We start from the raw sequence: 13751 nt of genomic DNA, 5'->3' as shown, positions 1-13751 counted from the left end.
CAAGTTTTGAAGGTGGATTGAGAAGATGGGAACAAAAATCCTCTTAGTTTAAATCCTACCAAAGTTATGTTTGTTAATTCTTCGGAGGAATAGTGGACTTTGAGAATTAGTGGACTGTGTTATGTGCGGTGAAATTTCACTATTCTCTACACGATGTAATTAGTAAATAAAACAGCTTGTAGAAAAATTTCTAACTTTTTTAACTTAAAGATCCCCATGTTTTAGATATACAATAGGAAGGGGTTGAAAATGTTCTCCAGTAGGGATTGCTCACTGCAAAGTTCAAAGTACATTTATTATTAAAGAATTATACAACCTTAAGATTTGTTTGCTCACAGGTAGCCACAAAGCAAGAAACCTAAAAGAACCCAATTAAGGAAAAAAAGAATAAAAATAGAAGTAAAAGACCAACACCTGATAAGCAAGAGAAAGAAAAGAAACATATCATGCAAACAATTAAAATGAAAAAGAATAATCCGAACCAAAATTGAGTCCTCAGCTCTGAACCCTGCCGCAGCCTGGAGAAGGCCCAAAGCTTGATTATGAAGCTTCTAAAGGACATAGACAATGATGTCATCAAAATACACCCATTTATTTTAGTGGCATTACAGTTTCCATGACTATCTCCAAATTATTTTAGAGACCAGAATGAGGTGACACAGTAGCATAATAGTTACCATAAAACTTTACCAGCAGTCAACAACCAGCGTTCAATTCCCACCACTGTCTATATGGTTGGGGATTGGGGATTTTCTCCAGGTGCTCCAGTCTCCTATTATATTCCAAAGATATATGGGTTTACTAAGTTGTGGGCATGCTATGTTGGTGTCGGAAGTGTAGTGGCACTTGTGGGCTGCCCCCAACGCATATTTGGACTCTATTGGTCATTGACTCCAACAGTACATTTCAGAATCAGAATCAGGTTTATCATCACCGGCATGTGTCATGAAATTTGTTAACTTTGCAGCAGCAATTCAATGCAATACATAATATAGAAGAAGAAGAAAAAAGATAATAAAATAATAATAAACAAATAAGTAAATCAATTACAGTATATGTATATTGAATAGATTTTTAAAAATCATGCAAAGAATAGAAATAATATATATCATAAAAGAGAGGTAGTGTTCATAGGTTCAATGTCCATTTAGGAATCAGATAGCACAGGGGGAGAAGCTGTTCCCTGTTTTGACGTACATGTGACAAATAATGCTAATGCTAATCTTGGGCAACACACACACAATGCTGGAGGAACTCAACAGGTCAGGCAGCATCTATGGAAGGGAATAAACAATCGATTTTTCAGGCCACGATTCTTCATTAGGACTCATCTACAGAATCTGTTGTGTTGAAAAAAGCTAAACTTTCTATCTTTTTTTCTAAATACATAAGAATTCTTGCCAAATTGGTAGTACTGAATGTACAATATAATCATCATCATCATCAGGTACCATGCCCAGTCTGAGCTTTGACTGCCATGGCCTACATACTCCTGTTTCGAGTCAAGTGGATCAATTCATTGGTATACATTTCCAGTTCTCTAGCTGCTGTCTCCATTATCATTTGTCTTTGTCTTCCTCTTGCTTTCTTCCCTTCAATCTTTCCCATAATTACCGTGCATTCTAACTCCTCTTTCCTAATCACATGTCCAATGAAGTTATGTTGCCTTTTCATGATCTCATACATTATTCCTCTTTTTGTGTTTGCTCTGTTCATGACATCCTCGTTAGAAATTCGTTTCATCCATGATATTCTTTGCATCCTCCTCAAAAACCACATCTCTGCTGCTTCAATTCGTTTCCTCATGCTACTAGATATTGTCCAACATCTGCAAGGGACTGGCAGCTGTTGGTGGACCTCGAAGGGCAGCTGAAGTTCACCAACCATATCGCAGCCACCACCCTGCGACCAGACATTGTCCTAGTGTCTGAGTCTGCTGAGCAAGTGGTGCTGCTGGAGCTGACAGTCCCATGGGAAGATAGCTTGGAGGAGGCCTTTGAAAGGAAGCTCTCCAAGTACGCAGGACTGGTCAGTAACTGTCAGCAGGCTGGATGGAGAGCGAGGTGTCTCCCAGTGGAGGTCGGTTGTAGGGGATTCATAGCCCGTTCTTTAGTTAGAGCCTTCAGCATTTTTGGCATCGAGGGAGAGAGGAAGAGGAGAGCCATCCGCAGTACCACCGATGCGGCAGAGAGGGCCTCAAGATGGCTGTGGCTCAAAAGAGGGGAGCCATGGAGTCATAAGTAGCTAGCCATCTGGACACAAGCTGGGGTCTGATCAGCCCCGGCTGGGTCACCTGGAGGAGGTTGTATGATGTTGAAAGACCCGAAACACCGGATGATTCCAGGAACATCACTGAAGATGTGTCCAGAAGCATGTACACAGCTTACACCCTGAGTTAATCAGTGACAGCCAGGAAAGACTGGGTGACAACCACGAAAAGAGTGGTGATGACTGGAGAGTCAGTGACAGCCCGGAGAGACGGCAACCAGGGCAGAACGGGCTGGCAACCCAATCTGCGTCCTCTGAGAGGAGGACCCCCACAAAAGCCACAAAAAATCTAAGGAAAAGATACTCCCAGGGGTGCCCGAGAGGGGGGGAGGATGAGCACCCCAGTCGGATGGACACAACGACATCAGACCCAGGCAATGAACAAACGACGATGAGGAAGCAGTGTGCATGTGGCAAAATCTGCAAGAACGATCGCGGCTTGAAGATCCACCAAGCGAGGATGAAGTGTTTGGCGGGAGCAGGAGCAGCACAACGCGCAGGTGTCCAACCTGGTGAGACAAAGGAGGGGCCAGGCCCGGAATCACCCCATAGTGCCCGGAACCTCCAAGTGTTGCAAACTAATCCCTCGAACATGAAGTCTAAAAGGAGGCAGATCAAATGGCCTGCAGCTAACATGACTTCACTGTGGAAGCAGTTTGATGAAGATGTTAACCAAATTCTGGAGGCAACGGCAAAGGGAGGGGTTGATAGGAAGCTGCAAGCCATGACAACAATTATTGTCAGTATCGCAGCTGAACGGTTTGGAGAAGAGGAGAAGGAAGGCTCCAAAACATCTTACTCGAAGAACCAAAGAGCATCGAGGATCCACAACATCCGGCAGGAGATGAAAGCACTGAAGTCCCAATACAAGGAGGCAGGAGAAGAGGAGCGCAATGGCTTGGCCCAGCTGATGAGCATACTACGAAAGAAGATCAGGGTCCTCCGCCGGGCAGAGTGGCATCGGAGACGGTGTCCTGAAAGGGCCCGAAAACGTGCTGCCTTTATCGCCAACACCTTCAAGTTCACCAAGGAGTTGCTGGGGGAGAAGCACAGTGGGAAACTGGCCTGTTCGCAGGAAGACATAGACCAACATCTGAAGAAGATATATAATGATCCTGAAAGAGAGCAGGAGTTGGGAGAGTGCGACATCCTAATAGACCCACCAGAACCGGATGTGCAGTTCGACATGTCAGAGCTGCAACTAAAGGAAGTCAGAGAGGTCGTCCGCAAAGCAAGGGCAAGCTTGGCTCTAGGACCAAGCAACACCTCATACAAAGTGTAAAGAACTGCCCAAAACTCCAGCTGCATCTGTGGAAGGTCCTGAGAATCTTCTGGAGAAGGGGGAAGATCCCAGAACAGTGGAGAGTGGCTGAAGGGGAATGGATCCCGAAGGAGGAAAATGCCATCCAGGTAGATCAGTTTCGCATCATCTCCCTGTTGTGTGTCGAGGCGAAGATCTTCTTCAGTGCAGTTTCCAACCGGTTGTGCACCTACCTAGCAAAGAACACCTATATTGATACATCAGTCCAGAAGGGTGGCATTTCAGGGATGCCGGGCAGTCTGGAGCACACCGGTGTGGTGACACAGCTCATCAGGGAGGCCAGAGAGAACAAGGGCAACCTGTCAGTGTTGTGGCTCCACCTGGCAAATGCATATGGCTCCATTCCGCACAAGCTGGTGCAGCTCACACTGACCAAATATCATGTCCCCAGCAGAATCAGAGACCTTATCGCTGATTATTACAGCAACTTCAGGATGAGGGTTTCTTCAGGATCAATTACATCAACTTGGCACAAGGTGGAGATTGGCATCATCACAGGGTGCACTATCTCAGTGTCACTGTTCTCCCTAGCCATGAACATGCTCACTAAGTCTGCTGAACCAGAGTGCAGAGGGCCCAGAATGAATTCCGCTCAACAGAAACCACCTATCAGGGCATTCATGGATGACCTCACAGTCACCACAGAATCAGTCCCAGGCTGCCGGAGGATTCTGCAAGGGCTCGAAAAGCTGGTGGAGTGGGCCCGGATGCGTTTCAAACCTGCCAAATCAAGATCGATGGTGCTGAGGAAAGGGAAGGTGGAGTTCAAGTTCCAGTTCAGCATCGCAGGCACAGCCATCCCAACCATCACAGAAAAGCCAGTCAAGAGCTTAGGCAAAGTTTTTGACAGCTCTCTAAGGGACACAACATCCATTCAGGCAACCTGCACCGAGTTGGATGGCTGGCCGAAATCTGTGGACAAGTCTGGCCTACCTGGGAAGTTTAAAGCCTGGGTGTATCAGCATGGCATTCTTCCCAGAATCCTGTGGCCCCTCCTCGTCTATGCAGTTCCGATCTCGACAGTCGAAACCTTAGAGAGGAGGGTTAGCAACCACCTCAGGAGATGGCTGGGGCTGCCAAAGAGCCTGAGCAGCATCGCACTCTATGGACACCACAACAAACTGCAACTGCCCTTCAAATCCTTGGAGGAAGAATTCAAGGTAACAAGAGCCAGAGAAGTGCTACAGTATAGGGACTCAAGTGACCCGAAGGTGGCTAGAGCAGGGATCCAAGTAAGTACTGGCAGGAAGTGGAAGGCAGAGGAAGCTGTTCAGAGGCAGAGGCGAGGCTGCGTCACAGGAGGCTGGTGGCCATGGTCACACAAGGCCAAGCTGGGCTAGGATCCTTTCCAACTCCCCAAATGGACACCATAGGGGAGGAAAGGCGTCGTCTAGTTCAGGAGGAGGTGAGGGCAGTAGTGGAGGAGATGAGAGCCTGCAAGGCGGTGGGAATGAAGCAACAGGGAGCTGGGACAAGATGGGAGAATGGGTGGAGAGGAAAATGACCTGGGCTGATCTTTGGAAAGCTGAACTACACCGCATCCAATTTCTCATCCAGACAGTGTACAATGTGCTTCCAAGCCCATCAAACCTGCACACATGGGGCAAGGCAGAGTCATCTGCGTGCCCACTGTGCTCCAAGCGAGGAGCCCTGGAGCACATCCTCAGTGGCTGTGCAAGGGCACTTGGTGAGGGACGGTACAGGTGGAGGCATGATCAGGTCCTGAAGACCGTCGCTGAAGCCGTCAGCGCAGGAGTTGAGTGGGCGAAGCGGTCCCGACCCTCCAAGCAGACCATTGCCTTTGTCAGAGCTGGGGAGCAGCCAATACCTGCCAAAAGGACATCTGCAGGCATTCTGACCTCTGCAAGGGACTGGCAGCTGTTGGTGGACCTCGAAGGGCAGCTGAAGTTCCCCAACCATATCGCAGCCACCACCCTGCGACCAGACATTGTCCTAGTGTCTGAGTCTACTAAGCAAGTGGTGCTGCTGGAGCTGGCAGTCCCATGGGAAGATAGCTTGGAGGAGGCCTTTGAAAGGAAGCTCTCCAAGTACGCAGGACTGGTCAGCAACTGTCAGCAGGCTGGATGGAGAGCGAGGTGTCTCCCAGTGGAGGTTGGTTGTAGGGGATTCATAGCCCATTCTTTAGTTAGAGCCTTCAGCGTTTTGGGCATCGAGGGAGAGAGGAAGAGGAGAGCCATCCGCAGTACCACCGATGTGGCAGAGAGGGCCTCAAGATGGCTGTGGCTCAAAAGAGGGGAGCCATGGAGTCATAAGTAGCTAGCCATCTGGACACAAGCTGGGGTCTGATCAGCTCCGGCTGGGTCACCTGGAGTAGGTTGTATGATGTTGAAAGACCCGAAACACCCGATGATTCCAGGAACATCACTGAAGATGTGTCCAGAAGCATCAATAGATGTATGTACACAGCCATATAAGATAACTGGATAAACGTAACATTTCAGTACTCTGAGGCGGGTTGTCATGCCTAGCTTAGTATTGGTCAGTATACTCTTCATTCTCATAAAGGTGTCTTTTGCCATCCCTATTCTTTTTTTGATGTCCATGTCGCAGCTGCCATCTGATGTCACCCAGCTTCCTAAGTAACAAAAGTTTTGTACTTGTTTTATGTCCTCCCCGTTTATTCTCAGCCTGCAGATAGGATTCTCCTTCTTTTCAGATGCCACCATACATTCTGTCTTTTTGTAATTGATAGATAGGCCCATTTTTGCACTTTCCTCAACAACTATATCAATTGAGTTTTGTAGTTCTTCCTCCATACTTGCAATTAACACAGTGTCATCTGCATATCTGAAATTATTGATGTTTTCTCTGCCAACTTTGATTCCCAAGATGTCTCCTATTTTTTGTAATATTGTTCCACAGTCCACGTTAAATAAATCAGGGGAGAAAACATACCCTTGTCTAATGCCACTCTTGATTTTGGTAAACTGACTCACTTCTCCATCTATTCTTACAGCAGCAGTTTGTTTCCAGTACAGATTTCTGACTAGGCAGAGGTCTTTCAAATCTAGATCTAGAGTTCTCTGTAATATTTCAAATAACTTACTGTGCTTCACTTTATCAAATGCTTTTGTGTAGTCGATAAAGCAAACAAACAAATCTTTTTGCACTTGAATAGTTTGTTCTGATAGTATCCTTATCATCAATGTTGCATTTCCTGTACCTTTGTCTTTCACAAAACCACATTGTTCTTTACCTATTTCAGCTTGTATCTTACTTTTAACTCTTGTCATCAAAATTCTTTGAAGTATCTTGGTGATAAGACTCAATAAACTTATGGTCCTATGTAATTCACATTCTATTGCTCCAGCTTTCTTAGGAAGAGTGATAAATACTGATTTTTTCATCTCTGCTGGTATTATTCCAGTCTCATAACTGTCATTGATTAAATCAGTAAGAATTTCAATTCCATAATCTTTAAGGGTGATAATTTGTTCTATTACTAATTCATCAGGACCTGCTGCCTTTCCTTTCTTCATCTTATTTATTGCATTATGAGCTTCAGATTTTAAAATACTTGGACCTGCAATGTTTTTCTTAATTTCTGATTTTTCACCTCGATCGTCTTCAAACAATTCCTGAATATACTCAGTCCATTTGTTCATAATCTCATATTTTTCCATGATAATGGTACTGTCCTTTGCTTTCAAACATCCACCTGAAGAACAGAGGAGCTTTTTACCAGTGATATTCTTGACTTGGGTAAGAGTGACCATAATATGGTGGAATTCTTCATTAAGATGGAGAGTGACATAGTTAATTCAGAAACAAAGGTTCTAAACTTAAAGAAGGGTAACTTTGAAGGTATGAGACGTGAATTAGCTAGGATAGACTGGCAAATGACACTTAAAGGGTTGACGGTGGATATGCAATGGCAAGCATTTAAAGATCGCGTGGATGAACTACAACAATTGTTCATCCCAGTTTGGCAAAAGAATATATCAGGGAAGGTAGTGCACCCGTGGCTGACAAGGGAAATTAGGGATAGTATCAATTCCAAACAAGAAGCATACAAATTAGCCAGAAAAAAAGCGGCTCATCTGAGGACTGGGAGAAATTCAGAGTTCAGCAGAGGAGGACAAAGGGCTTAATTAGGAAAGGGAAAAAAGATTATGAGAGAAAACTGGCAGGGAACATAAAAACTGACAGTAAAAGCTTTTATAGATATGTGATAAGAAAAAGATTGGTTAAGACGAATGTAGGTCCCCTCCAGAAAGAAACAGGTGAATTGCTTATGGGGAACAAGAACATGGCAGACAAATTGAATAACTACTTTGGTTCTGTCTTCACTAAGGAGGACATAAATAATCTTCCGGAACTAGTAGGGGACAGAGGGTCTAGTGAGATGGAGGAACTGAGGGAAATACCTGTTAGTAGGGAAGTGGTGTTAGGTAAATTGAAGGAATTAAAGGCAGATAAATCCCCAGGGCCAGATGGTCTGCATCCCAGAGTGCTTAAGGAAGTAGCCCAAGAAATAATGGATGCATTAGTGATAATTTTTCAAAGTTCTTTAGATTCTGGACTAGTTTCTGAGGATTGGAGGGTGGCTAATGTAACCCCGCTTTTTAAAAAAGGAGGGAGAGAGAAACTGGGGAATTATAGACCGGTTAGCCTAACATTGGTGGTGGGGAAAATGGTAGAGTCAGTTATCAAAGATGTGATAACAGCACATTTGGAAAGCGCTGAAATCATTGGACAAAGTCAGCATGGATTTGTGAAAGGAAAATCATGTCTGACGAATCTCATAGAATTTTTTGAGGATGTAACTAGTAGAGTGGATAGGGGAGAACCAGTGGATGTGGTATATTTGGATTTTCAAAAGGTTTTTGACAAGGTCCCACACGGGAGATTAGTGTGCAAACTTAAAGCACACGGTATTGGGGGTAAGGTATTGATGTGGATAGAGAATTGGTTGGCAGACAGGAAGCAAAGAGTGGGAATAAACGGGACCTTTTCAGAATGGCAGGCAGTGACAAGTGGGGCAAGGCTCAGTGCTGGGACCCCAATTGTTTACAATATATATTAATGATTTAGATGAGGGAAATAAATGCAGCATCTCCAAGTTTGCGGATGACACGAAGCTGGGCGGCAGTGTTAGCTGTGAGGAGGATGCTAAGAAGATGCAGGGTGACTTGGATAGGTTAGGTGAGTGGAAAAATTCATGGCAGATGCAATTTAATGTGGATAAATGTGAGGTTATCCACTTTGGTGGCAAAAACAGGAAAACAGATTATTATCTGAATGGTGGCCGATTAGGAAAAGGGGAGGCGCAATGAGACCTGGGTGTCATTATACACCAGTCATTGAAAGTGGGCATGCAGGTACAGCAGGCGGTGAAAAAGGCGAATGGTATGCTGGCATTTATAGCGAGAGGATTCGAGTACAGGCGCAGGGAGGTACTACTGCAGTTGTACAAGGCCTTGGTGAGACCACACCTGGAGTATTGCGTGCAGTTTTGGTCCCCTAATCTGAGGAAAGACATCCTTGCCATAGAGGGAGTACAAAGAAGGTTCACCAGATTGATTCCTGGGATGGCAGGACTTTCATATGAAGAAAGACTGGATGAACTAGGCTTATACTCGTTGGAATTTAGAAGATTGAGGGGAGATCTTATTGAAACATATAAAATCCTAAAGGAATTGGACAGGCTAGATGCAGGAAGATTGTTCCCAATGTTGGAGAAGTCCAGAACAAGGGGTCACAGTTTGAGAATAAAGGGGAAACCTTTTAGGATTAAGATTAGGAAAAAGTTCTTCACACAGAGAGTGGTGAATCTGTGGAATTCTCTTCCACAGAAAACAGTTGAGGCCAGTTCATTGGCTATATTTAAGAGGGAGTTAGATATGGCCCTTGTGGCTAAAGGGATCACAGGGTATGGAGGGAAGGCTGGTACAGGGTTCTGAGTTGGATGATCAGCCATGATCATACTGAATGGCGGTGCAGGCTCAAAGGGCCGAATGGCCTACTCCTGCACCTATTTTCTATGTTTTTATGTCTGTGTTTCTATGTTGATGTAACCTTTTTGGATCAGTAATAGGGATTCTTCCTATTTGCTCACATTCCTGGTTGAACCAGTCTTCTTTGGCTTTTTGATATCAGCTTTTTATCTAAGGACTTATATTTTATAGGACTTGCTTTCTTTGGTCTCCTTTCTTCCATTAGATTTTTGATTTCATCTGTCATCCATTTATTTTTTGTGCTTTTTTTCTTTATTAGGATTCACTGACTTTGCTGATTCTACCAAGGCATCCTTTAGAGAGTTAAATTTCATTTCTACATGATTGCTATCATCTTCAACAGATTCTATTTCTAGACTTTGAAATCTATTCCTTACTTCAGATGTAAATTTTTGTCTTAAGTTTTCTTCTTTAATTAATTGCAAGTAGTCAAGGGATTCTTCAGGTTTTTGCTTCTTTAGTTTTTTTAAGTTTTACTTTTATATGACATTCTACTGGGTTATGGTCACTATTACAGTCTTCACCTGGATACGTTTTGCATTGAGTCACTGAGTTTCTAAATCTTTGGTTTATAGTAATGAAGTCAATTTGATTTCTAGTGTTATCACCTGGACTTTTCCAGGTCCACAAGCGTCTTGGATGGTTTTTAAAGTAGGTATTCATAATGACCTGATTATTCATCTTGCACCATTCTACCCATTTCTCACCCCTTTCATTTCTTTCTCCTCGTCCAAATTTTCCTATGGTGTTTCCATCAGCACCTTGTCCTACTTTAGCATTTAGATCTCCTATGACAATAACAACATCTTGAGATTTGCATCCATTTTTTGCTTGTTCAAGCTCTTCATAGAATTTATCTATATCCTCATTTTTTCCATCTGTTGTTGGTGCATATACCTGTATAATTGCTAAATCAAATGGTTGTCCTCTGAATCTAGCAAGGAGCACTCTTTTATCATTTATCACATTGTCCAATCTTCCTGCTTGATACAGGGTTCTTACATTCCAAGTGGCAATAATTTTCTTTTGTCTTACTTGAATTTTATGAGCAGTAGCTTGATAACGATTGGTGATCCCCTGCCGACCAGAATCAACCCTACCAAGTGAAGCATCTTCAGAATTATCTTGAAGATCCTCTTGAAGCTGTTGTGTGATACATTTTGTGATTTTGACCATGGTTTTCTTAGCAAATAAATTCTAGGAAATCTAGCATCTAGCAACAGTGGTTTGCTATTGCCTGCTGTTTGGTGAACTAAAGAAATTGCCATTTCTCTTCCCAAATATTCATCTGCCTGTACTATAGCCATTGACATTTGGGGTCCTAGCTCATCCGCCTTCGCCGTCATAAGTTCAGTTCTGAACCTGCCGGATCTGCCGTTGGCCTTCACTCGTATCCTAAGCAGGAACCCTTGCAGGTGCTACTGTGTCAACAAATTGCAATTGACCTCAATCGAACTGAATTTCATGAGAAGATACACCGTACTACCATATTCTGTAGAATATTTAGTGTTTTTTTTGGAGTTTCATGTGCTAGAAGGACAGATTTCATTTGAACAAGTTCTGATATTCTTTATTAAATGTTGCAATGGGTCCCAAGGTGATATTTCAAGTTGAACAAGGTGTTCTCCTGGCATCCTGCCCTGTGTTAATTTCCTAACAACACCATTAAGGAACAAATGAACCTGCGATTCCTCACATTTACCATGAATGCTCAAACTGACTGTCACATTTTTTTTTGCCAAACAACAGTTAGTACACTTCAAAAAGTAATTTATTGGCTGTGAAATGCTCTGGCTGTCCTGAGAATGTGAATAAATCCAGCATATAAAGTAATTTTGTGCGTTTTTATGCAAATCAATCACTTGCATAAACAAGTACTGATTTTTTTATGTGCTCACACGATTAGACTGTTCTGAATTTGGAAGTGGTGTTCAAGTCTTGCACAACTTACTATTTTCTGACCTTGAACCATGCAATTGTAGTAAGACACAAACGCACTGCAACCAGATACAGCATAGTAACAAACCCTTCTGGACAACAACCCTATCCTACCTAATTACAACCATGTGACCAATTAATCTATTAACCTGCACATTTTAGAATGTGGGGGGAAGCCGAAGCACTTGAAGGAATTCCACACATTCATGGGAAGAATGAGCTGTATAAGTTCCTTACAGACAGTAGCGGTAACTGACCTTGGGCCGTTGGTGCAGTAAAGCATTGCATTAACTGCTATGATACAGCGTCACCCAGTTTTCTGTGAACCAATTGAAATACATTTTACTTAGTCGTATGGGTTGTTATTGATCAAATCTGACGGGGTGTGATGTTTATTTATTCTCTGAGTCGGGAGTCTTATGTTTTTTACCAAGCTCAGCTTTCTAAGCACAGTAGCTGCCACCTGTAAGATCAAAAAGTGTAAATAAAATTCCCAATGATATCCCTTGTTTAGCTTCTGGTCATAAACGTGAGCCAGTTTCAGTTCTTAAAATGTAAAAGGCAAGCAGTAATCAGTTTGAAGTTAAAACAAAGTACTGTCTATAGATTAGCTTTGCAAACATGCTCTCTATATCGTAGGTGCATTGCCTGTAGAAAGCAGGATGCTGAAGAATACACTTGGTTTATTGCTGCCCAAGTGGTGCAGTACAAACCAAGAGGTTAGTTAATTTAGCTTTTTTTCAAAACAGACAACCTGACTAAGTTGCTTAGTTCAAGGAAGCGGATAGGCCAGATGGATAAAATCCTTCAGCATATCAAATAACTGATGTGTTTATAGTTGGAAGGTTTATGTACTCAGAGAAATTAGTTTTACTGCATTAATTGTGGGTATCTGGAAACTGTGTAACCAAGGGGCTTTTAGATTGTTTGTGTAAAAAGAGTATCAGGGGAAAACATCATTTACCTGTGTAGTGACTCAAGTGGCAAAGAAACAGTATAAATGTAGAGAACAGTTCAGGGTTACTGAGAATGGGGTATGAAACATCCTGAAGCATGAAAGGAACATAGGACGAACTAGAATCCATTCCCCTGGCTTTGATTTCTCAGACAGATGATGATTTGTTCGTCTGCATCATTGGTATGTTTTTTTGTTCAGGGAATTGTAAACATGTTTTGGAAATTCTTTGTGTTTTGCAATTTGGAAATGTTTAAGAAGGAAAATCCTCTGTGAGTTTTAGATGTGTTTTAAGAATGTTGTTTGGATTTAAATGTGTATCACTGAAAATATATCAACTGGGTTTTAAACTACTTTGTTTGCTGGAGGTATCTTCTCCTTGGTCAAGTAGTGGGTATTGGCAGATAAACCCACTGGAGAGAATAAACAAGGAGGTGAACTAGTCTTTCAAGGTTGGGTAGTTACAGTATAAACTTCCTTTAGTGAAAGTAAACATAGAAACATAGAAACATAGAAAATAGGTGCAGGAGTAGGCCATTCGGCCCTTCGAGCCTGCACCGCCATTTATTATGATCATGGCTGATCATCCAACTCAGAACCCCGCCCCAGCCTTCCCTCCATACCCCCTGACCCCTGTAGCCACAAGGGCCATATCTAACTCCCTCTTAAATATAGTCAATGAACTGGCCTCAACAGTTTCCTGTGGCGGAGAATTCCACAGATTCACCACTCTCTGTGTGAAGAAGTTTTTCCTAATCTCGGTCCTAAAAGGCTTCCCCTCTATCCTCAAACTGTGACCCCTCGTTCTGGACTTCCCCAACATCGGGAACAATCTTCCTGCATCTAGCCTGTCCAATCCCTTTAGGATCTTATACGTTTCAATCAGATCCCCCCTCAATCTTCTAAATTCTAACGAGTACAAGCCCAGTTCATCCATTCTTTCTTCATATGAAAGTCCTGCCATCCCAGGAATCAATCTGGTGAACCTTCTTTGTACTCCCTCTATGGCAAAGATGTCTTTCCTCAGATTAGGGGACCAAAACTGCACACAATACTCCAGGTGTGGTCTCACCAAGGCCTTGTACAAAATCCAAATATACCACATCCACTGGTTCTCCCCTATCCACTCTACTAGTTACATCCTCAAAAAATTCTATGAGATTCGTCAGACATGATTTTCCTTTCACAAATCCATGCTGACTTTGTCCGATCATTTCACCGCTTTCCAAATGTGCTGTTATCACATCCTTGATAACTGACTCCAGCAGTTTCCCCACCACCGACGTTAGGC

This window comes from Mobula hypostoma, chromosome 1, assembly GCF_963921235.1.
Source record: "Mobula hypostoma chromosome 1, sMobHyp1.1, whole genome shotgun sequence".
Taxonomy (NCBI): Eukaryota; Metazoa; Chordata; class Chondrichthyes; order Myliobatiformes; family Myliobatidae; genus Mobula; species Mobula hypostoma.
This window is presented reverse-complemented; position numbering follows the sequence as displayed.